At 39.4% G+C, this 25,827-nt stretch overlaps 2 long non-coding RNA genes across 2 annotated transcripts in view; one reads left to right on the top strand and one right to left on the bottom strand.

The window, feature by feature from the left end:
* Positions 1-25,827, bottom strand: part of LOC142100654 (uncharacterized) — a 289,058-nt gene that overhangs the window by 94,049 nt on the left and 169,182 nt on the right. The window lies entirely within an intron of this gene.
* Positions 7,704-9,194, top strand: LOC142101599 (uncharacterized). The gene is made up of 3 exons (XR_012679067.1): positions 7,704-7,793; positions 8,404-8,504; positions 9,016-9,194. It is a non-coding gene; the product is annotated as an uncharacterized LOC142101599 (long non-coding RNA).

A 25,827-nucleotide genomic window follows, 5' to 3' on the forward strand; every position in this document is an offset into this window, starting at 1 on the left:
TGCAAAACTGCCATTGCGTGTTTTGGTTTTGGTTTTGGTTTTGTTTTGCTATTTTTTTGGAAAATCCATGTTTTTGGGCCTAAATTAACCCAATTTAGTGCTCCAACTGTTTTAGAGACAAGTAATCTAATTGTTGAGGTAATAAATCATCCAAAAAAACAGTTTAATTCTTCGTTGGTAGGCCTATTCTACACACAAAACAGATTGTCTTCCTCTCCATCTATGCATATTGGCAATGCAGCCATCGTCTTTGAATGTATATTACACCCTACACTTATAGTTAAATATGTAAAGAAATGGAAAAAGCCAGTTTGGTTTCTGTCTCTCAAGGCCCCCCTCCACTTGTATAAAATACCAAAAAATTCAGCCATTATAGACTGTACAATATTAATTGACATGGAGAAAGCCAGTTTGGTTTCTGTCTCTCTAGGCCCCCCTCCACTTGTATAAAATACTAAAAAATTCAGCCATTATAGACTGTACAATATTAATTGACATGGAGAAAGACAGTTTGGTTTCTGTCTCTCTAGGCCCCCCTCCACTTGTATAAAATACAAAAAAATCCAGCCGTTATAGACTGTACAATATTAATTGACATGGAGAAAGCCAGTTTGGTTTCTGTCTCTCTAGGCCCCCCTCCACTTGTATAAAATACTAATAAATTCAGCCGTTATATACTGTACAATATAAATTGAAATGGACAAAGGCAGTTTGGTATCTGTCTGCATCAGATCCTCTCTCCACTAGGAGTAAAATAGAAAACTATTCAGCCGTTATATAATCTAGAATATAAATAGAAATTGAGAAAGGCAATTTGGTATCTGTCTGCATCATAATCATCAACATCATCATTAGCGCCCTCGTCGCCTACACAAATCTCCCCCTCATCCTCTTCTAATTCCAAAGTGGCATCCTCAATTTGGGTATCACCGGCTACACTCGGGCTATTAAGGCACACATCAGCAGAATGCTCACGATTAGACATCCCACTGTTGGATGGACTCTCCACAGGGATTGTTGTCATTTGTGAATCAGAGCAAATATTCTCCTGTAATGCCTCACTGTTATCTTGCAGCTCGGCTTTGACGCGTAACAGTAGTTGTGCACCAATTGTAGGCTGGGTAACTTTTTGGGATCTGCCACTAATAGCCAAAGGTGAAGGCCTCATTCTCTCTTTGCCACTGCGTGTGTAGAATGGCATGCCTTCAATTTTTTTTTTATCGTCACTTAACTTTTGCTCAGTTACACTTCTTTTTCGCTTCAATACAGTAATTTTTTTTTTGGTTTTTGTTTTTTGCACTAATTTGAAAACACTCTGTTGTTTGACATCGCCTTGGCCAGATGACGTACTGGGAACACTAACATCAGGACTGGTGACAGAACCTGGTTGCTCATTCAGATCATATGTGGACTGCTTTGAATCCATTCTGAGCGCAAACCACTGGGGAGTGCTAAAAATTATTTAGTAGATACTGCTGACAGATATGACTTTTGACAGCCAGAAATATTAATGCACAATTAGGGAGGACACCCCAAAAGCACTGAGGAGTGCTAAAAATTATTTAGTAGATACTGCTGACAGATATGACTTTTGACAGCCAGAAATATTAATGCACAATTAGGGAGGACACCCCAAAAGCACTGAGGAGTGCTAAAAATTATTTAGTAGATACTGCTGACAGATATGACTTTTGACAGCCAGAAATATTAATGCACAATTAAGGAGGACACCCCAAAAGCACTAAGGAGTGCTAAAAATTATTTAGTAGATACTGCTGACAGTTATGACTTTTGACAGCCAGAAATATTAATGCACAATTAGGGAGGACACCCCAAAAGCACTGAGGAGTGCTAAAAATTATTTAGTAGATACTGCTGACAGATATGACTTTTGACAGCCAGAAATATTAATGCACAATTAGGGAGGACACCCCAAAAGCACTGAGGAGTGCTAAAAATTATTTAGTAGATACTGCTGACAGATATGACTTTTGACAGCCAGAAATATTAATGCACAATTAGGGAGGACACCCCAAAAGCACTGAGGAGTGCTAAAAATTATTTAGTAGATACTGCTGACAGATATGACTTTTGACAGCCAGAAATATTTATGCACAATTATGGGGGACACCCCAAAAGCGCTGGGGAGTGCCATATATGAAGAAAAAATAATAAACCTCTATCCTCCTCTCTGCACTAGCGATTTAGGTTAGAGCAATTGCAAGAACAATATTGTATTCTCTGTCCCTGCTCTAATTAGCCTATGACTACACCCTGCTCTCTCCCTCTGTCAAATGGCGATGGATTGCTGTGGAGGCGTGTATTTATAAAGTTGAAGTATCGCGAGAACCGAGCCCCGAGATCCGACGACGTCACAATGACGTTCGGCCTCGATTTGGATTCGGAATGGGCGGGAGAGTACCGAGCTGCTCAGCTCGGTACTCGGATACCCAAAGTTCGGGTGGGTTCGGTTCTCGGAGAACCGGACCCGCCCATCTCTAGTCATAAAGTAGGTGATTCCTCCATACCAGTCTTTTAAAGATAGAATTGGTAGAGGATTCCAGAGAAACGTTACCGTCACCTTTGCTAAGATCTCTCAAAGGGAACTTCTTGTATTTACTAATGGGTATTTTGGACACACTTATAAGCCTAAAGCCCAGATCCAATGGAGCCAGAAGAACTATATTTTGGGTATTCCCACCAAATACGTATGTACCTCCCTAATGCATTAGTGCACCTTCAACATTCACTAGAGGTCCCAGAATATATTAAGCTTAGTAATTTTGGGTGTGCGTACCAGCGTACTGTGAACTTGTATTGGAACTCTTCCACTGAAGCACTTATTGAATATGTGTGTGCAGTTTGGAAAACTTTCTACCATTCCACTTTGCTAATTTCTCTATCCAAGACGTTCAGCCATGTGCTTGTAAAGTGAGGTAACGAGTCAAATAAGTTTTCTATAATTAGTTTAAAAATGAGCATGCGCATAGGAGCACACAGTTTACTATTATTTTGCAGTTTATTATTATTTTGCTTGTGGCTTGCACAAAACAAAGCTTAAAAAGCATATACACAGCTGGAGAGTTAATCAGACGCAAGACTTTAGTTGGGCATAATTGCCAAACGACCAGATCTATGGCCATATAACAGCGGTTTCCAAAGTGTGCACGGCAGTAAGTGTGGAAAGCAATGTGGGGGGCGGTAAGCGCTCCTCTCTGCATACCATCCCTTGCTTGTCCACCAGCCAGCCAACAAAAAAATCGTTACCAGTACGGCACCTGGCACCCTATTCCCTGCTCCGTTCGCACTGACTGTCGGGCATGACATCATCATCTGCAAAAAGCTTTAATGCCATCTTGGGTTGTTGTTGCTCCTCTTTTACAATGGGATCCAGTTTCATTTTCTCCGACTTCGTTGGATCTCACAAGTTAACGCACATTCGCAGAGCATTTCCTCCTTTCGCTGGCAGCATTAGGCCGCTGGTGAGTAGGAAGAAATATTTGCAGCGGAGTGGGGTCTTCGCAGGGGCTCCCAGAGCAGCCCCAGCATGGTAAATAATGGCGCTATTTAATTATGTACCGCTGCAATTTGCAACAATACATAATGAGCATATAATGAATAGACCTCTTAGTCACCCATTTAGTCAGGGGAAGGCTGGCAGACTTTAGCCCGGGGGGCAAGCACACAGCACTGGCTCATAAGTAGCGGCACATCCTTAAAGGGTGGTTTTTGGTACAATATATAATTATCTATATACAAAGAGTCTATTTGTGTTGCTTAATCCACATAAATATATTTATATATATATATTTATGCCCAGGCCCAGAGCTAGATTAAGGCTTTGGGGGGCCTGGGCACTTTAGACAGGGTAACCCCCTATGATGTAGCATGTTTATCATTTTAGAGAAAAATACACAGGCAATACTGTGTGCACTACTGTTAGGTTCACGAGCAGTACACGGTGAAGTGGGACATACCTCCCAACTGTCCTAAGCTAAACAGTCACCCGAATTCAGGACTGTCCCACCAGATTAGGGACAGTTGGTAGACTGTCCTGCTCTCTCCTACCTGTTCTTGTCACTGTCACTACTTGTGGCTGCTGGTTACTTTAGCTCTGGATCCTTGGAGGCCCTATTTGGTAAAAAAAAAAATGGGTACATGAAATTTAGAAAACTTCAACAATCCCTGGCATTAAATCAATATATCACCCACGTTTTATAATTAGGCCCCCCCTTATGCCCACATGCTTTAGTCACACATGCCCCCTCTGCCCAGCACCTTTAGCCACAAATGCCCCCAGCACCTTTAGCCACACATGCCCCCCTCTGCCCCAGCACCTTTAGCCACACATGTCCCCCTATACCCTGCAGCTTCAATCTCATATGCCCCTCCCTCCCCCCATTACACATGCTAACTCCCCCTTCCTCTTACCTTTTTCTACACGAGTGGGTCCAGGGACAGAGAGAAATGCTGCAGCTCCTGTACACTGACCATAGAGTTCCATCAGCCCGCCTACACTTCCTACCATGTGACTACTGCAGTCACATGACCTGGTGATGTAGCTGCTACTGAGATGCGATGGAGACAGCCTTTGGGGTCTGTGCAGGGACTGTCACATCGCAGAGTACTCACTGCGGGGGCATCATCCAATCACAGAATATTGTACTACAAGCTGTAGTACAATATTCTGTGAATGAATGATGCGGCTGCAGTGAGTACTACGCAATGTGACAGTCCCTGCACAGACCACAAAGGCTGTCTCCATTGCATTACCACTGGACCACCAGGTGGCCCAAAATAGAATTCTATCGCCCGGCCCACCCCGCCCCTGCATTCAGTCTATGAAATATCACTGGAGTTGCGAAATTAAAATCTTTTTCCCCCTAACAGTGATGTGCTATTTTTGTCTAGCATCACAATTATTAGATATGTTCACTGATCCCCATGTTTTGGTTTTGGATCTGGATTAACTTCGTGTTTTGGTTTTGGCAAAACTGTCCTCGCCTGTTTTGGTTTTGGTTCCCTATTTTTTTTTCTAAAATCCCTATATTTTTTGCGAAAATGACATAATTTGGCTCTTTTTTTTGTTCCTACATTATTATTAACTCAATAACATTAATTTCCAGTCAAATTTTGTTAAGTGACAAAAACACTGCTACCCCTCCTGTTTCTGTATGATCAATGTCACTGGAGAATGGAGAGTGACAAGAATACTACTACCCCTGTTTCTGTGTGAGCAATGGCACTGAGCAATGTTACTGGAGAATGGAGAGTGACAAGAATACTACCACCCCTGTTTCTGTGTGAGCAATGGCACTGAGCAATGTTACTAGAGAATGGAGAGTGACAAGAATACTACTACCCCTGTTTCTGTGTGAGCAATGGCACTGAGCAATGTTACTGGAGAATGGAGAGTGACAAGAATACTACTACCCCTGTTACTGTGTGAGCAATGGCACTGAGCAATGTTACTAGAGAATGGAGAGTGACAAGAACACTGCTACCCCTGTATCTGTGTGAGCAATGGCACTGAGCAATGTTACTAGAGAATGGAGAGTGACAAGAATACTACTACCCCTGTTTCTGTGTGAGCAATGGCACTGAGCAATGTTACTGGAGAATGGAGAGTGACAAGAACACTACTACCCCTGTTTCTGTGTGAGCAATGGGTTAGATCTCCTGGGGAGGGAGGTACTTATGGAATCCAAAACCTGCGAGAACCTACAACACAACGATGATGTTTTGCCTCGATTCAGATCCGAGGACGCGCAAAAGTACCAAGCCGGCTCGTGAGCCTACTCCAAATCCCCTATATTCAGGTTTGTTTCGGATTTCAGAAAACCGAGCCTGAGCATCTCTACAATTAATACAGCAAGAATTTGCATTTATAATACAAGAATGTCTTGAAATTACATTACACCATGAAATTAACAAAATGAGTGTAATTTTGTCACTGATACAACAGGCAGCTGTATAATCAGGGAGAGAAACTCACATTGGATAAGATCCAGGTCTATCCGCATCCCTTCATTTCAGTGAATTTAGGCATGAAACACTACTGTGAGGTGGAACTTACTAATCTATGACCACTTCATCATTACACAATGGAGACTGGTATTTTGTCAGCTGAACCAAAAGTTATGGTGATGTAGAGTAATAATTCAATAGACGACAGTGACATTACATTAATACATAATAATGAAGTAGTAACCTTACATAATGTAGGTAACACATATCCCACATACTGAGGGACCTACATTATAATAATATAGGTTAAAATGTATCTCATGTGCTGAGACCCATATATATTACATGCACGCTAACAAATTGATGTCATGACAACAATAGTGATTCACAGATGTTCACCAAGTGTGATCCCTGAAGATCTGATGCTGCTACATCTCTATACCACACTCACTACACTTGTTTCAGCTCCAATTAGATTGTAACCTCTCTCATTAACTCTCACTACCCTTTGTTTTCAAGTCTACATTTATATTGTCTACCTTTTTAATTATGGACCAAAGTTCTGTGTAATAAATTGTCAGTTTCAGTAGTAATGGATGTACCATAATATTGTACTATTTGCTAATTTAAGAATATGACAGCTCAAAATGTGCCTTAAATATCCTCTTTATTTGTATCTTGTGTGAGGAGTGTGGTTAACTCCTTATTTGTGCAGTTCACACGGGTGAATTGATCCTGAAGTTATTAGCGATGACTGTACCCTTGTGTTACATTTGCAACGTATTAAAAGGCAGAGTTTGGCATACATACACTTGCACCTGTTGGCACCAACACAAGCTTCTATGAGAACGCTCCGGTTTTTAAAGACAGAGGTGAGCAATTTATACACATTTACGTCACAAAGATACACAGTTACAGTATTAAGGTCTTCATTCATTGGTCAAAGGGTCTTCACTTCCCAAGAACTCGACTTGACATTGGTGGATGCCTTTGGTCATTGTTCCTTGAGATTGCCGGGTGTCCTTTCCTCAGGCTCCCACCTCTAGACCTGCATAAACTGGTTTTCATGATCCCTGTGTACTAGCTATTTGGTGTATAAAAAAGTGATATTATTTATAACTAGTATTTCGCAAGGTGCTAACACTAGATAAATAACACTGGATGCGTTCTCATGCAATAGCGAACAGAATGATACCAAACTCAATGTAATTTGTATGTTGTAAACATTATTTAGCCTCTTTACCACTTTATATTTTATATTAACTAAATTAAATAGATAAAACTTATTTGCATGTTATTTGCATTAATAATTATTAATTTGCATACTAATCGCATCGCAACCGATATTGGTGTACAGAAAATATTGATTACCACCTTTATCCAATTATTAAACTTTAGCAGTTGAGTGGGAGAAATCACTGAGGGACTGCACACAGCATGAGAGATCCCACCCAGAGCTTCTCTCCGGTGAGTAATTCAGTTATTTTTCCTGCACTGCACATTGATAAAACCATTATTCTACATGCTCGTTCTTTTCGGTGACAGGTGGTAGGTTGCCGGCAAAACACTTCCCACATGCAGAGCAAACGTGTAGCCTCTCTGCTGGTAATAGGTTCTCTGGTGGCAATCTCTATGCCACTGATCTCTCCTCTTCACTGTTCCTCCTACACTGCGGCAGGGACTTCTCTAATTTGTCAGCACGTCTCCTAAAGTGCCCCTCTTTCTCTCAGATATCGCTAGCAGTCTCCTCTTAACGTCTTGAGTAGCACTGAATTGCTGAAGATGTGGGATACCTGGCATCAGCCTGTATATATAGAAGATCCCAGGTATGTGTGTGTATATAATGGTAGTCGTGCCCTTATATTAAAATTAACTAATAAATCATATTCCATCATGGTAATTTTGTGAGAGGGGAGCATGGTGTTTGAGGGGCTACATTTTAAGAAGTATTAACCTGAAATGTGTCATGCAAATGGAGAAGGTCAGGCGCGGGCTGGCAGGTTTCAGCCCGGGGGGCGCACAGATGGCCGCATCATATGACACGCGATGCGGCCGTGACATAATGACGCGGCCGCATCGCGTGTCATGTGATGCGGCCGCCTGTGCGCTGACGCCGGTAATATTAAGCTGTTAATGCATCCACGGGGGGGGGGGGGGATGGGGGTTGGGTGGGGTTAAGTGGCTGGACCGAACAGCCGTTAGACTGAACGGCCCGCTGCCCCCCTGCCCCCCGTGCCAGCCCGCCCCTGAGAACCGTTTATGGGTGTTGTATGCCAAATTTCAGAAAATAATAACAACATATGACAAATTATGACAAATTAAGAATAATCTAAAGTTGAAAATGTTGCTGATTTTTGTTTTCCTGTTTTGGAGGAGTAACACTGGTCATTGGGTTGGTCCTGATTAACTGGGGTGTGTGTTCCTTCCATTCCCTAGCCGTTCCATGAGTAACTAATGATGACAGGCTGCAGAGCTTTTGGTCTTTTTCCTCAAGGATGGACATAAATCAACTCTGTGCCAGTGCCGCTGCCACTCTGGTAAATTCCTAAACTCCAATGTGCAACACTGTCTCACTCGGGTAAATTTACACATAGTACGTTACATACATATATACATATATACAGAACATCACTCATGCTGGCATATACATAATGCACCCACTACTTTCAGATCATACTGAACCCCACTAAGAGCTGGATTAAGGCTTTGGGGGACCCAGGGCACGTAAGAGCGGGGAGACCCTATTGTTTAATATTTTCTATGTATTGAAATTTACACAGGAAAAAGAGAAAGACATTGGTGTCTTAGTTGGTCCTACTTTGACACCAAATAACCAAAAATAGACTAGTAATACGAGTTATAAGTCAAATGTCCTTCATATATTTATCAAGTCTAATTTTTCCTTTATAATATCATAATCTAAATTATGACCAGTGATAATTCAATATTATAAGCAAGGGAACACCCCAGGGAAATAAACCAGTAACTGATGTACTGGTCATGGCACATGCCAGTAGCTGAGGCTGTTTATTTTTGATTTGTGTTTAGAACATAACGCATCATCCACCTGAGATATTCAAACTGCCTCAGAGCTGTTGAGCACCGTGGAAGTGATCAGACACAGAGACAACAGCTCCTTATCTGTAATAAGATATTTGGTCCACAGCTAAGTCCTACTGGATTTATATACAGAATATACAACGTCAGTAGAAAATATACAGATTCCTTTGTACCCGTGTAAATACAGGTAAGTTTTAATAGGTATTTTAAGATTTGTGAGTTAAAACTACATGGTCATTATAAAAATAATAAAAGTATCTATAATAATTTAAGTAAAGGTAGGTTACTAGATTGGTTTAAAAAAACAACATGAGCAAAAATTGTGTTGAAATAGCTAACATGTAATTGTGGTACTGTATGTACAACTCTGGTTTACCTACATTATAAGGTGCATTGGTAAATCGTTTAAGTAAAGTCTCATTAATTATTAATGTTATTGATGATATTAATTTTAGTATTATTTTTATAGTGTCCACTACTTTTTTCTGTACTCTTTCCTCCATAACTACATTATTCTGGTGTTTTTGTTGTAACCCCTCACAGTAAAATCATTATTTTTATGTGTGTTCTTAAAGGACCAGTAAATTATCAATTTATCTATTTAATGCTTAAACCTACTTTGATTAAGTCTCTCCCAGAACTTGTGCCCCCCCCATTTTGGCATTGCAGGTATTCATAAAGAGGCACTACATAATGTCCTCACAAACTGTCTTACCATCTTTGGCTGTACAGCCATGCTGGTGTGTTTCCATACTGTACAATTAGACCAGTAATACACAGAGTTAAGAGTCAAGAGTGCTTCACATTTTCATCATGCCAAATCCTTCCTATAACTATATACTAACTCTTATTGCCATATCCATATGATATATAAGACCTATAGAAAAGATCTCCTACTGGTATGGAAATGTCTATAATCTATAAATATATTAACCAAACTTGAATTAATCACTGGTATGGGCAAGGTAAACCCACATGGAAATAAACCAGTAAATGATGTACTGGTCTCAGCACATGCCAGTAGCTGAGGCTGTTTATTTTCAACTGAGCTGTAGAACATAAGACATCATCCCACCTGTGATATTCACACTGCCTCATATCTGGTGAGCTTCGTGCAGGTGACCAGACACACAGACACAGTCTGTCCCCTTATCTATAATCAGACACCTATGGTCCACTGCTCAAGTCAACTGGGTTTACAAACAATAGGACTAGACAATTTGGAAAACAAATCAGAACCTGAACATACATATTCAATTTTACCAGTGATAAAACAGGTGAGTGTCAATAATTTTTTTATATATTGAGTATTTAAATTGTATCATCAAATGTTACTAAGATTCCCAAAAGCCTTTACAATAATGTAAAGAAATTTATTTTGCTTGGTTGATTTAAAGATAACAAACTTTCCCATAACTAATTTGAAAGACATTCTATATATTGATAATACTGTATGAAAATCAATGTTTTTTCTATGTAGTAAGGAATATTGATATAAATAATAACTCACAATTATTGTTATTTTCAAGGTCACTATGACTTTCATCAATAAACAAGAACTGAACTCACAACTTTCCAATGTTCATAACCCTAATGTTCCACCCACCATAATTTGGGGCAATGAGATTCTACGGCCAGTTTGTGTTGCTTCCTCTACCAGCGTGACTATTCTGCCAACTGACTCAAACAAGACTATCCACAGTGCTACAACTCATAGCCTTGGACGGAACAGCCTCTTAGCTCCCAAAAACTGCCTAGTGGGGAAATCTGTAATGACTCGGACAGCAAATAATCCAGCCCCACTGATGCCAGGGAGTCTTCACTCCAGCACAATAATTGTACCAGCTGAATTGCCAGGAACAAGACATCATCTGCGACCAGTGCATGCTTCTGTAACACCAACTTTGATGCCAGGATTGACACAGGTGACTGCTGCAGACAAAACATGGTTGATACCCAGTGCAGTCAATGTACCTGCTCAGTCATGCATGAACTTGATTAGAGGAAAGCTAGAAATGAACTTCAATTTGCCAATGGGGAATTTTCCAGCACCCACAGTGATGTCAGGGAGTCTTGGTTCTAGCCAAAGACCAAAAGTGCCATTTCCAGTGATGCCAGGGACTGGGCCCAATGCTTCCAGCATGGGTATAAGATCTAGCTCCAGCAGTACTAACATTGTACACGAACATTTCAAACGCTGGCAAAAATATAATAAACTGGTCAGGAGATTTATACCCAGCTTCCCGGACACAGAGGCCCTGTCCAGCTTCATGATGTGAGTAATATACTAAAATGCATAAAAATAGGCACAATGTAATATCTTCTCATGTGAAAGAATATTCATGACATTCACAAATGTATAAATGTTCCCATTTCAGAACATACTGTACAAGGTCAGTTAAGTTACAAGCAGCTTTTTATTTTTGTTTTTTTTAGTGCATTGTCACAGTCAAAAATGTAAAGGATTAATAAAGGTTAAATAGTGGGGGGTTATTTTTCCATTACACAGCTGACTTCCTGTCAGTAAGCCCATTGATGGACATTTTAAGGATCCCTTTCTGGGCTGAATTGGTTGATAAAAGTTCTATCAGTGCAACTATTTAACTAGAAATATATCTATCAATTATCAATGCAGATTTGTTAACATGACCCGTCCCATAAAGGATACATTTGTTTGGTACATTATTTCTCTAAATACTTCTTAAATAAATTAATGTCCCAATTTTAACAGGACTGTTCCACCAATCTGACCCATTGACATATTAGATAATTGGATGTGCTTTTGCTGCAATGTTGATATAGTTGGCCGAATATGAGTGGACATTAGGTAGTGGAGAAATGTGTTTTAGGCATTTTGGGGAATGGTTTATTTTGCTCTTACTTTTGTTTTCAAAATGTTGACAGGAATGCTATACAATGGAGGCATCCATTTTGTAGCACGAGCTAATAATGATGAGAATACAAGCTCTCTATTCACTGACTTCCAGCTATAAGCTTCATTCTTAAAATTGCTACTTACACTGAATGAAAGTGAAGGGCGGGGCTTTAACTTGGCCTCAGTTAGTCAGTTGATGCAACATGACATCTGAAACCAGGTTAATCCCGCCAAAAGTGGGGATACCAGCAAGTCACTTGTCTACCAGATGTAAAGGTTATAAATGATAATTAGGTTTAATCTATATTTCAGTATATGGTGAAAGCCGGAGTTTTGTAGCATATATTTTCCATTCCCATTCATATGAAGCTTATAGCACTACATATGTGCATGTATTAATATACATCTATAAATGATGTGAGAATTCACATTATTCATTTATAATTTACATTTAGATCATAGTTGTCTACTCTCCCGGAATGTCAGGGAGACTCCTGTATTTCTGGGAGTCTTCCCAGAGCAGGCAATCCTGACGGGGGACGGGGCTTATGACACAATATGTGCACCATCGTGGCCCCACCCTCTGCTGTAATTGGCTAAAACTGTGTGATCCAATTTAGGAGGCGGGGCCAAAGACACGATTCTGGAGCCAGTCGCCCATCCCTCCCCCCCAATCTCCCAGACACCACCTTGCCCAAGTTGGCAAGTATGATTTAGATTTTTGACAAACATGAACCATATTTTCTGTCTGACATATGGATTTATACCTAGAATTTATGTTATATAATTGATAGTGATTTATATTGGCATTCTATTAATTTATTAATACATTCTATTAAGGCTTAATGAGTTTAATTCAATGATGGGGGTGGTCGCAAATGGATATGAGGTTGGACTTTGATGTGATGTTTACACATTTGCACAATGCATACCTCAATATTTTTCTCCCTGCAAACTGAGGCACAGTGCACATTGTAAACAAATTAATCACAATTATTAAAGTTCAACTGTCATTTACACACTGAAGCTGCTATTAAGTGGCAGGACCATTATTCATGGCTTATCAACTAGAGAAGAGTGAAGTTACAGCTAAGTTTTTCTAAAATTGAATTGTGCGTTTTTAACAGGTGTTTCTGGAAAAGAACAAAGTACCAATGATAACATTTTTGAGTTCTGCTTTCTTTGCCATTTCATGGAAAATTAATTTTACATTGTATTTGCAAAGTAACATTATGGGGTATATTCAATTGTTGGCGGAAACGCCAAAAATCTCGCCCTCTGCCCACTATAACCGTTATTACGGTAGTTTTCTCGCTGGATTTCAGCACTCAGATCCCTGAGCCGTGAGATGAAATCCAGCTTTTTATAACCGTAATAACGGTAATAGTTTTAACACCGCGGGGATTCGGAACAACTGAATATGTCCCATTGTGTCAAAATTTGACAACTATGGCAAAGACAGTGAATGCATTCTGCGGTTTTTTGTATGTTTGGGTTAAGACGATACATGCTAATTTTTATGGACAGATGTGGAATGAGAGAAGTTTCATGAATATCAATTCAATTCAACAGGACCTAGGGACAGCACTGAGCACATTTTATTTCGGGAAGTCAGCAAAAGGCTTGTACCTCTATGGGGAAAGTAGAAAAAATAGCATGTCTCTCTTCCCAAAGGGTACCTGCCCCATGCTGAAAAGCTAGGGGCACCTCCTGATCACCTTTGGCTTTGGGTGTATCTGTAATGAATGAGATTGGGACCCATGAAATGCCAACGTTGCCATTTCAGTGTTCCAGCATAATAGACAGGAGTCACTAAGTCTTATATAGCAAAAAGTTTTTAAACAATAAAAAACATCAGCGTAGACCATCAATGAGGCCTAGTAGGGTGGGGATGGTCCCGTTATCATTATCAATAGGAATTAATGTAGCATCTGCTTTCTCCAGAGTGACACGGTTGTCTCATGCTTCAGTGGATGTAAAATAACTTTGTGGGCTGAAAATCTAATGACATTGAGACATGAGGCATAATTATTGATTAATCTTATGCTAATTCACATTGCACGTGATATTGTTGTTGTAACATACATATGCTTAACACTGTTCTAACAGCACATGGTTGGAGGGACTACAGTGTTTGTGTAAATAATATTTAAACTAAACTACAATGTGATGTTATTATCCACAGACCGGTACTCCGCTCTCTTTCCCGTTTCCGCCCCGATATGAAAATACAGGAGGGTGTGCACTACACTTTGAACAAATGGCTAAAGACCACCGATGCCGACCGCAAGATCTACTATCAGATAGCTAAGAAGTAAGCTTTTTTCTCCCTAAGTTAGTATAACAACAGGATGGCTACTTTATTATCCTATTTCTGAACTATTTGTATGTTTATTAGATTCATAGAGGAAGAGAAAGCAGAGAACATACAGAGATCTAACCAGCAAATGGTAGAAGCAGACAAGACCTATGACATCAATATGGAGACAGAAGGGTCATTAGAAGCAGGCGTAGATGAAGAGACCACTGCCAAGTCTGTTAAGCTCCCAAAGAGCGTAGAAGGAAGCCCATCAGAAGACTCACTTGAAACAGAACTTCAACATTACATAGAGACTCTGTGTGATCAGCCAGAGTTTCTGTCACAGGTAAAGTACTTGTTATACAGATCACCAATGGCACCAGATCTGCATTGTGTAGTTTCATATGCTTGATTATCAGTATTTTATTTGTCTTGGTAAAATAAGATACCTAATCTTCTAAAAACATTCTAAAGTTCATTTACTAACCACATATTATCCAGGAATTTAAGTTTGCAGAAATCTGGTTATTTGGCAGCGGGGTGTGTAAGGAGCACGCCCTCCTTCTGCTTTGGGAATGGTCCTCGGCTCTGCATTACTGATTGCCGGATCACAGTCACTGATGGGAAATCAGATGCTGGAAATACATAAATATCACTCTGGAAGTCCTGCCTACCATCCTTTCTGGATCCGTAACTATAAGCAACTTTTAAAATGTTTATCTCCTCGAAGAATCATTCTGTCTTAGTAAGATGAGATAACAGTAAAGAAGTATTGGCTCTTTGTTATTCATCTTTTAAATTAATTATTCTGTATTATTATATCTTGTTTTACATGTGAGCAGATCTATGCACTGGTTTTCGCACAGTACATTTGGAAAATAAACTCCCCAATCCCCCAGCTCCTCGTATCAGAAGGAACACAGTTTTACACCCCTGCAGTCACCACCATCTAGTAGCACCAATCCCTAGGAGATACCTGTATAAGTAGGTGCAATCATAGGTGCATGGCATCATGCCGCACCTTTGCACATTCACAAATAATCCTTAATGACTATGTCCAAGCAATATCGATATCTACTCACACTAACTATATCCTGACATTTACGAAGTGATTATGAATCTGTTCCTAGGTTGAAGACATCATCCAGCCAGCATTCTTAGAAGCAATTCTGTCCCCAAATAAAGATATAGATTTCCAAGCGCTCAATGATGAACTGCAAAGAGATGAGAACGTGTTACCATTGGAGGTGAGGAATGGACACTAAAATACATTTAACTTATAACATTTATTCCTTAAAGCAGGCTCGGGTAACCCATGGTTCTCCAATGGTTGCCAGCATCCTGATACATGTAATTCTCTATTAAATGTATGATATTTGTATATTATAATTTCTGTTAATCTTGTTATTTGTGCCTATAATATTAATCTGTTCTTAAAATGCACCTAAATTGAGCAAAAGACATTTTATTGATAATACAGACTGATATCTGTTCTCCGCCTCCCCCCATATGTAATAATAATGTCATTTTGAGCTATGAAAGGGACTCAGCAGCCATCTACTGTTAGTGAAATACCCCCTGAAGCTCATTTATATATTTTATTGTATGTTATGTATCTTGTTTTACATATGAGCAGATTGAAGTGCTGTCTTGTGCCCAGTCCATTCTGAGAAAGGAACTCCCCAATCCCCCATCTCCTCGTATCAGATGGAGCACAGTATTACAGCCCTGCAGTCACCACCATCTAATAGCACCAATCCCAATGTGAACCTGTATAAACAGTCGCAATCATAGGTGTATGACATCATAGCGGTATTTTATCTCTAGGGCCGCACCTTTGTACATACACAAATAACCCTTAATGACTATGTTCAAGTTACATTGATATCAGCTTACACCAGTTAAGTCCTGACATTTACACAGTGCTTACGAATCTGGCCTTAGGATGAATAAATTCTCAAATCGTCAATCATTAGATTTAGATTTCCAAACCCTCAATCATGAACTGGAACGAGATGAGAACTTGTCACCACTGAAGATGAGAAATGGACACTTAAATGCTTTTAACTTATAACAGTTTATTCCTTACAGCAGGCTTGGGTAACCCATGGTTCTCTAATTGTTGTAGATGTATAGGTGCCAGCATTTTGATGCATGTAATTCTGCTTCAGCTGGAGAACCACAGCTTTATTTATGCCTTAAATAGTTATTTCCAAAATTGAGACGATCAACTTCATTCAAAATCAATGATGGTTTTCTACTCTTTGTATATCCTCAGCTCATTGAGACGAGAGAACACCAATCTGATGCCTATGGACTAACTGTGTTGTCAGAAAAGAAACACAAACCGAAGAATCAACAACAGGTCGATAACATGAATTTACAAAGTGGAGAGAATCAACAATATCAAATGACTTTAAACACCAGCTCTGGTCATCTCAAGAGACCCTGTACAAATTTTGACACACGTGACCTAAAAATGTATGAAGTACCCTCCAGTACTGCAGACACAGAGAGACGTTTCTCTAGCATCAAGAAAGAGATGATGACCTACCCACAACCTGAACTTTTCCAATACAAAAGACAGAAAATAGACACTCCAGGAAGTCATTGTCAAAGTTTCCCTTTAGTCCTTGGTCATCCAGATATCACATTTGGGAAAAAAGTGCCTGATTCCATATACATGCATCAAACCAAGACACAACACTACAGACCAACAATGTTAAACTGGATGCAAATAGGAGATGGACATAGCAATATGATGGCACAAACAGCTACAGCACCCCCAGCATTTGGTCAGAAAGAGAACTCAGCACATACGGCAAGTCCATTGCTAATTGAGGGCCAGATGAGCTACACTAGAGGAACGTTTTTAGGACCTCAGAATACTCTCCCCATATTAATGAATGTGGCTGATGTAACAGTGATTCCTTACATACAACTAAAGGAGGTGACCTACTGTACTGCTGGCACCAGGAAAACTAAAGAGTTTCTAAAGTCTACACAATCCAGAGACTGCACATTCAATAATGATGTGATAGTTATAGACGATGACTGATCGTCATTATAGAAACTACCAATGAACTATAACTAATACCTTAGGACTAATATAATATTATTTTTATATAAATACCAGTTATAATGATTACATAAAAATCATTTTTAGATTTTTACCACATCATTGATTGTTGTTCATTTATTTCTCTTTTTATTGTACAGAATATGACTATAAGCTGAAATGATAAAGTAAGTTAGACATTGTTTTTCTTAGTGTGTTACAATACTACAGTTCATATATTTACCTAGAGCAATCCTTACATTAAAGGAGTACAATAGGCTTGTGAAGGATATGAAATAGGTCACTCTAAAAAAGACATGTAAGTTATAATGTCTCGGGGGTATATTTACCAAACGGTGAGTTTGAACAAGTGGAAATGATGCCTTCTAGCTGTAATTTTGTAGCATGTACTAAATAAATGACAGCTAGAATCTGATTGGTTGCTATAGGCAACATCTCCACTTATTCAATCCCACAGTTTAGTAACTATACCTCTTGGTCTGTAAATGAGGCAAGAAGCAAAAGCTAAACAGAGAGTATTCTCATAAAATAAAGATGAAACAAGTTGAACTTAATCAGTGGTAGGCCAAGGATAAATGATGGACAATAGAGAAATACAGGGAAATAGAGGGGGAAGGAGGAGTTTATCAAATACAATTGTCATCAAATCAACTTAATATTAAACACTCATGTGACAGTCTTTCCTGGAGGGGTAAGAGGCCAGCAAAGAGCAGGGAACACCTTCATATTAAGGATGTATTTAGAATGTGATAAATTTAGAATGATATTACGACAGTAAATAGCAGGGACTGACTGAGCTGGAGGGAAAGGGGGTATCTCCCCCAGGGACAGTCTCATAGTGGGCTACCTTGGGCTGAGTCACTGGGCTATCTGCATTATTTATCCTTCAAAATGTTCCTAATAAGCCGCTGAGCTGATTCTCACCCCCCCAATTCCCATTTTTGCCAGCCGGCCTCTGGTACATATATTCAGTAGATTATTACATCTTCATTATGTCATTTTGAGCATTTTTATCAAGTGAACTTATTAATGGCAGTCATAGTGGTTTTAAATTAAAAACTGTTACTGTCAGAACAATATTCAACAAAATTTTTAAATTATTTCCAGGGACACTTTGCTGGTGGGAAGGTTCATGCACACATGTTACATGTGGTACAGTCTAAGTCCATGATGGGCAACCAATTACACATCAAGGGCAGCATATGGACCCTCCAACCTTCAATAGGACAGCCCATTACACTTAATTTCAGTAATAAAAAGAGCCCCAAAATTACCTTACCACCCCCAGGTGCCTTCAGATCGCCACATGTCCTCAGATCTCACATGTACTCTAAGGGGGAATTCAATTGGCTGCATTAAAAAGTAACGCGGCCTGTGCACTATTACCGATATTATGGTAATAGTGCGCATAATTATCATTAATACAGTAATTTTAACGCCAGCTTTTTGCTCGCGGCTCAGGCAGCTGCGAGCAGAAATCTGTGTTAAAATTACCATATTAACGGTAATAGGTTTATAGCGGCTGTATTCTGGGGGGGAATTGAATTCCTCTTTATAGCACTTACCTGAACTTTACCCAATATGCCACTAGGACCTCCGAGCGTGGGAGTACCAGTGACCACCCAGATCTAATCTAGTAAACTAGATTAATTAAATGATTAACTGAAATACATTTTAATAATGGCAGCTTAAATATTTCTTACCTTTATGACAAGCCATGCCCCACAGAGGAAGCATGTAGACTACATGGTGCAGAGTATTCTGCACTCGCTCCTCCTCCCCTTTGATAATATGTGCTGCGCGACCTCCCTGCGTTGTGTAGAGTAGGTCATGTGATGCGGGAGCTGGCTGCTCCTGTTCAGTCTTGACATAAAGCAGGAAATAGGTTAGGGTGGGGGCACGTAACAGGGAGATAAAGACTCACTGAGTTGCTGCCAGCCTGCGAGCCTCTTGTTGCCCATCACTGGTCAAGTGGATCTTGGTGCACTACAACCACCCTCATGACATGGTCAGTAAACATAGTTATAATCTCATTTTTATATTTTACTTGCTATTTAATTTAATAATCTATTCAGGATAAAATAATTTTTTTTAACTGTTTGTCAGTTTGGAAAAATAGAGAAAAATATTTAAAACTGTCCCTTTGAAATACTACGTAAAAATCAGGTGTTCATCCCTAAATCTTCTGGGAGCTTTCTTCATTGATCATGCATATATTATAGGATATTTTGTGTGTGTTTGCAATCATTGTTTTTTTATTTCATGTCAACGTGAGAAGGAAGGTTATATCTACTGTATTATATAAATCTAAATCATACTTGCCAACCTTTTAAGAATTGCGTCATTTTGACGGCATGAGGCCGTTTGCGGGATATTTGCCTGCTCTTCCTGGAGTCCGGGAGATCTACCCGAATTTCGGGAGTCTCCCGGACATTCTGGGAGAGTTGGCAAGTATGATCTAAATAGTAAATGCATTTTTCCCTATGAAAACAAATGTTTACAAACTTTTATTGAACTTTTAAGCTGGTTGTGTGTATGCGGCTGTAAGTACACCTGCCATAAACCTGGCACATATGCTATAGATACAGAGCTGGACACATCTTGTAATGTGTGCAACTCAAAATATGGTTTAAAATACATTGTCTTTGTGTGCACTTATTTGGCCGGAAAATACGCCCAAGTTGCGATCAAGTCTGCATTAGTCCCAATGTGCTGAAAATGAGCTATTCCCACTTCTAGTAACTTCTCCCAGGTCGGATATGCTCTGTTTATAACGTGTTTGATAAAGCCAAGCAATCATGCTACAATGTTTGAAGAGGATTTAACCACCATGGTAGGTCTAAACACATTTCAAACCATTTGTGAGTCACATACACATCTGTAGGGGTGTTGTGATACATGTTGAGAGATAGCAAGCATCATAACTAACAATGACCAGCATTATGCATGTATATCATTGTACCTGTGACCTCAACACACTTATGTTTCAAGCCTATGCCCCCATGTTTGTCTCTTCCTCCAGTGCTTCTTTTATTCTCAGGAATAACAATTGGCTCAGTGCATCTTGGATTCAAGATTAGTGGTTCCCAGAGATGAAACAGTTTTTTTGGTGAGATGCAAGTTGCAAAAGTCTGAACCATCTCCTGCAATTTCTAAAATTGTCCTGCTAATACTTGGCCAATCTCAGGAGCAGTATGTTGATTCTTCATTATAAAGTAATGTTATAGCACTGTCTAAAGGATGAGTTTATTCCAGCCAAATCTGCTGTATTTAAAGTTATTTGCAAGCTGACTGGGAAATAGAGAGCAATCATTTAATACAAGATTTTGTCTATATTGCATCAGAAGTTTGATTCTATTGTGAAACTAAAATGGTCGCTGATGAGAGAATTGCAAGTTGTTTAACCTTACAGTTGCTGGGAGAGAGCTGCTTTCTCCATAATTCCATAAATTGCTAAGTGGCCACTGTATCTATCCAGTGAAATCCATTTCACTGAAGCACAGTGCCTAAATTTAAAGTGGGATGTACTTATTCAGTGACCTATGTAACATAGTAACATAGTTGATGAGGTTGGAAAAAGACACCAGTCCATCAAGTTAAATCCTATTTTGGATCTCCTGAGATCCCTCACTTATATTTGAAATTGATCCAAAGTAAGCAACCGCCAATCTGTTTCAATTGTGAAAATCCCCCCAGACCCAATATTGCAGTCCTATTTTTAACCTATATCCACTACTATCATTCATTTTAATTAACGGTCGTATCCCTGGTTACTCTTTTCCGCCAAAAAATTGTCTAACCCTTTCTTAAACATATCTATTGAATCTGCCATCACAACCTTCCCTGGCAGTGAATTCCATATCTTGACTGCCTTTACTGTAAAGAACCCCTTCCTTTGCTGGTTGTGAAATTTCCTCTCCTCTAACCTTAGGGGGTGACCATGTGTCCTGAGTATAGTCCATGGGGTAAAAAGTCCCCATCAAAGTTCTCTGTATTGACCCTTAATGTATTTGTACATAGTAATCATATCTCCTCTTAGACGCCTCTTTTCTAAAGTAAACATGCCTAAACTGGCTAACCTTTCCTCATAACTTAATGACCCTTTATCCCTTTATCAATTTTGTCACCCTTCTCTGAACCCTTTCTAGTTCCAAATTATCTTTTTTATAGAGTGGTGCCCAGAACTGTACTGCATATTCAAGATGAGGTCTTACCAATGATTTATACAGTGGCAAAATTACACTGTCTTCCCTTGCATCTATACCCCTTTTTATGGATGCCAATACTTTATTTGCCCTTGCAGCTGCTGCTTGACATTGAGCACTATTGCTAAGTCTACTGTCTACAAGCACTCCCAAATCCTTTTCCATTATAGATTCTCCTAAATTAATTCCATTTAATTTATAGATTGCGTTCTTGTTTTTGATGCCTAAATGCATAATCTTACATTTATCTATGGTAAACTGCATATTCCATTTGGTTACCCAATCCTCCAGTTTATTTAAGTTCCTCTGTAGAGAAGCTACATCTTGCTCTGATTTTATTACCTTACAGAGTTTAGTGTCATCTGCAAAAATAGAAACTTTACTCTCTAAACTAGGCTTGTCCAACCCGCGGCCTGCGGGCCGCATGCGGCCCAGCACGCCTGTAAATGTGGCCCAGCAGGAGTTTTGGTTGTGGCAAAGGGGCAGCGCTGTTAATGGAAAAAAAAAAAAATCCTGCAAAAAAAAGAAAAGAAAATACTTACCTTGCGGTCACGCGGTCACATCAGCTGGTACTCCGGCTCCCTCCCTAGTCTCCTCCTCCGTGCGGCGCTGGCAGTGAATGTCGGGAGTGATGTCATCACGCCCAACATCCATTGCGGAGCGCAGCACAGAGGAGTCACGAGAGAAGAACAATCAGCAGCAGAGAATTGGAGAAAAGAAGAGAAGAGGATAAGAGAACCAACCGATTAAAAGGTAAGTTTTTTATTATTTCAAGGGACGCTGACCAGTGCATAAAAATCACCTGGTCCTGGAGCATCATAGATCTTATCTCACTGCTACATACTTCTACTTGTAATACTAATGGGGCATTATATATTATTCTCTTTGGCCCATTATAAGTTGTTATCCCTTAACTAACATAATGGTGTAATTAGCAAAACAGGTCACAATTTGGGGTCACAGTGGAGTATATGTCAGGTACCGCAGGCCTGGTCAGGGCACCCTGATATACAATGCCTGGCTTAAATGCACTTTATTGATATTGCATCGAAACAATACAAAAAGTGATTATAGTATAATAACTAGAGAGGATTTTTTGAAGAGGGCGATTGAAAGGTAAGTATAGGGGGATTTGAAAAAAAAGTGATATATATATATATATATATTTATATATATATATATATATATATATATATATCACTTTTTTTCTCATATATATGTTAACTATGTTTTCTATGGTTTTTTGGATGATCAGCTATCGTTAGTGTTAGCGTATTTTATGTGCGGCCCAAACCAACTCGTCATCTTCCAATGTGGCCCAGGGAAGCTAAAAGGTTGGACACCCCTGCTCTAAACCATCACCAAGGTCATTAATAAATATATTAAAAATGAGTGGCCCCAGCACAGAACCTTGAGGTATTCCACTTAAAACTTTTGACCAATTAGAAAATGTTCCATTTATCACAACTCTCTGTTCCCTATTCTCTAGCCAGTTTTTGATCCAAGTACAAATGTTGTTTCCTAGACCCAGTTTCCTTATTTTGTAAACCAACCTCTTGTGTGGCACTGTATCAAAGGCCTTTGCAAAATCTAAGTAGACCACATCTACTGTGCTGACCTGGTCTAAGTTCCCACTAACTAATAGAAACTAATTAGATTAGTTTGACATGACGTATCCCTCATAAATCCATACTGATTTCCACTAATAATCTTATTGCGCACCAAGTAATCCTGAATACTATCCCTTAATATACCTTCCAGTAGTTACCCCACTATTGATGAAAGGGTTACAGGTCTAAAATTCTCTGGTTGTGATCTCATCCCTTGGTGTCAATTTATATTTGCATATTGTTGAACCAAGATTTCTAAAATGTTATTTATTTTGTGATATGTTGAATAACATTGCGTGTTGATGGTATGGTGCTATTACTTTTCGACACTGCCGCTACTTGTCTGCTGCTGTGGTAAAGCCTTATGCCACAAGCAAATAGAATAAACCCATAAGTTTAAGCAGTTTTAGCCCAGTGTTCATTGTTTTATTCCAACACTACTAGGGGGACCTTCACCTCTCTACCATACCACTGGGCCTGTTGAATCCTTCCTTATGCTACTTTTGGGGTGCCAACCATCTGCCCCGCTACAGTTTCACAGCAGCTATAGAGGCACAGGCTGTCTACCCCTTCACTTGGTTATGATGTCTGCCCTGGACATTGAATTATAGGTCTTCATTATATGATGTGTATCCATTGAGCAATGGAGTAAAGTTCATAAATACAGCATATTTATACACTAGTGGATTTCTAGAAGATGAGCAGTCTGAAAATGAAGGGTAGGAGACTGAAAGTTAATATAAGAAAACAATTTTATACAGGGATGATGATCAATCCATAGAACTCATGTCTTCCAGCAGATGTGGTGGATATATGGGACAGATGTAAGACAAGGATAGAGGGACTAATAGATTATGTAAAGCTGTCACATTCTATGTTTCTATGCAATTCTGCTGTACATATCGTTATCCAAAATATCTTCAGGTGTGATAAGATCCTGACAGTTTTACATACTGTATGTATTTGGGAACATCCTCAGTATATCTTTTATATAAACCAGCTGTCATTTTACATTTATTGGTGCTGGACAGTACAACAGGTCATCAAGGTAAGAAGGACCGATGAACCACAATCTTGGTTTTATGTTCAACTAAATACATTTTACCACATCATCTCCCTATAATCACAAACACAACTTTGAGCTGTTAAATTTTATTAAAATTCACAATGGTACAATCATCAGTACAAGCTACAATGACATAAACTGACTAAGAATAATAACAGAGGAGGAGTTTTTTTTTTCTATATTTACATAATTAAAGATTTGGAAAAAAAATCAATCTGACATTTCAGAAACTAGATACACTTTGTGTATTACAAAAACATTTAGGGCTTGTTTACAGTTGTGTTTTTATGTATTTTGTTTCATGACAGACTATGGGGCATATTCAATTGTCTGCGGGATTGCCGAAAATCCCGCGATCTGCGCAGGACTTCCGTTATTACGGGAATCCTGCGCGTAAAAAGGGAGCTGCGAGCTGAAATCCAACGAGATTACCGTATTAACGGTATTAGTTTTTCCGCGCTCGAACCTGCGGACAATTGAATACCCCCCATGAGTTTGCATAGAAAATTTATGATGAAACTATAACCTACTCCAAGACATAATGTCCCATTATTTACAAAGCACAAAGTTGCTAAAGATTGACCAAAACCCATTTTCAGGGGTACTCTGCTCCTCAATTTGAGCACGTGTGCTTAGATGTCTGCCTAAGCACGTAGGACCACATTTTGCAGAGCAGTGTGATTTTTTCCTGTCCAACTGAACTGCAGCAGAAGAGCACATTTCTAGCCATACTCTGCCCAGTGAAAGATCAGGCTTTATATATGGCACAAAATTGCCAAAATAAAGAGTTCTAACGTCAGCTCACTTATGATTTATTAACACAATAAATAAGGCTAAACTAAGAAATGGAAAAGTTTTAATTAAACTGGTGGTTCTAAAGTGGTAGGTGGTTGGATTTTACTGTGACTTTAACATCTTAGGATTTTTGCCTTTCCATACACTTCGGTGCTGTTCTATTTTGTGCAGGAGTCTCTTAAGAGAGGATAGTAGCCAATGCATCTTGATGCTCAAGGCAGACAGTCTAGGCACATGGGTGCAAAGGGAAAGTGTTTTGCGCACGGGCAACACCTACACAAAATACTGAGCTCAATCGTAAAGTTTGGGATATGACCAGGTAATGTCACCACAGCCTATCAGGCCTCTGCTTTGCTCTAAGAAAAGCAGAGAGTGGTCTCTTATGACCATGAGTGGTTCATCTGTGAGTTGAATGCACATGCTTCAGACCCACAGAAGAGGCTCTTGCTCTGTTCATCTGAGCGCAGAGCTGAGACCTCAGGATGGTGACTGCATTGATAGACCATCTTTAGCTCCAGGTCCAATAGTGGCAGTAGTTCTCAGATTTTGTGTTTCACATTGATTGTGATGCATAAGTGAGGTCCAGTTGCAGCAGCAATTTTATAGGCTAAGCCAATATTCATGAAACTATAGGAGATATCATTTAGGAAAGCGCAGTATAAATGCTCTTTACTGATTTTGCATGCTGACTATTTAAAAAACGATCCCAGTTTTGCACCATTCAATGAGAGGACACTGGCCAATAAGAGGGTTCTCTGTTAAGTTTGAATTAATCATGTCAATGTGTCTGCTTTTGGAATAATAAGATTTCATTTTGCAAGACAGGATTATTTAAATGAGCTGAAGACATTGTCATTGCAGGTACACGGCC

Source organism: Mixophyes fleayi, chromosome 9, assembly GCF_038048845.1.
Source record: "Mixophyes fleayi isolate aMixFle1 chromosome 9, aMixFle1.hap1, whole genome shotgun sequence".
Taxonomy (NCBI): domain Eukaryota; kingdom Metazoa; phylum Chordata; class Amphibia; order Anura; family Limnodynastidae; genus Mixophyes; species Mixophyes fleayi.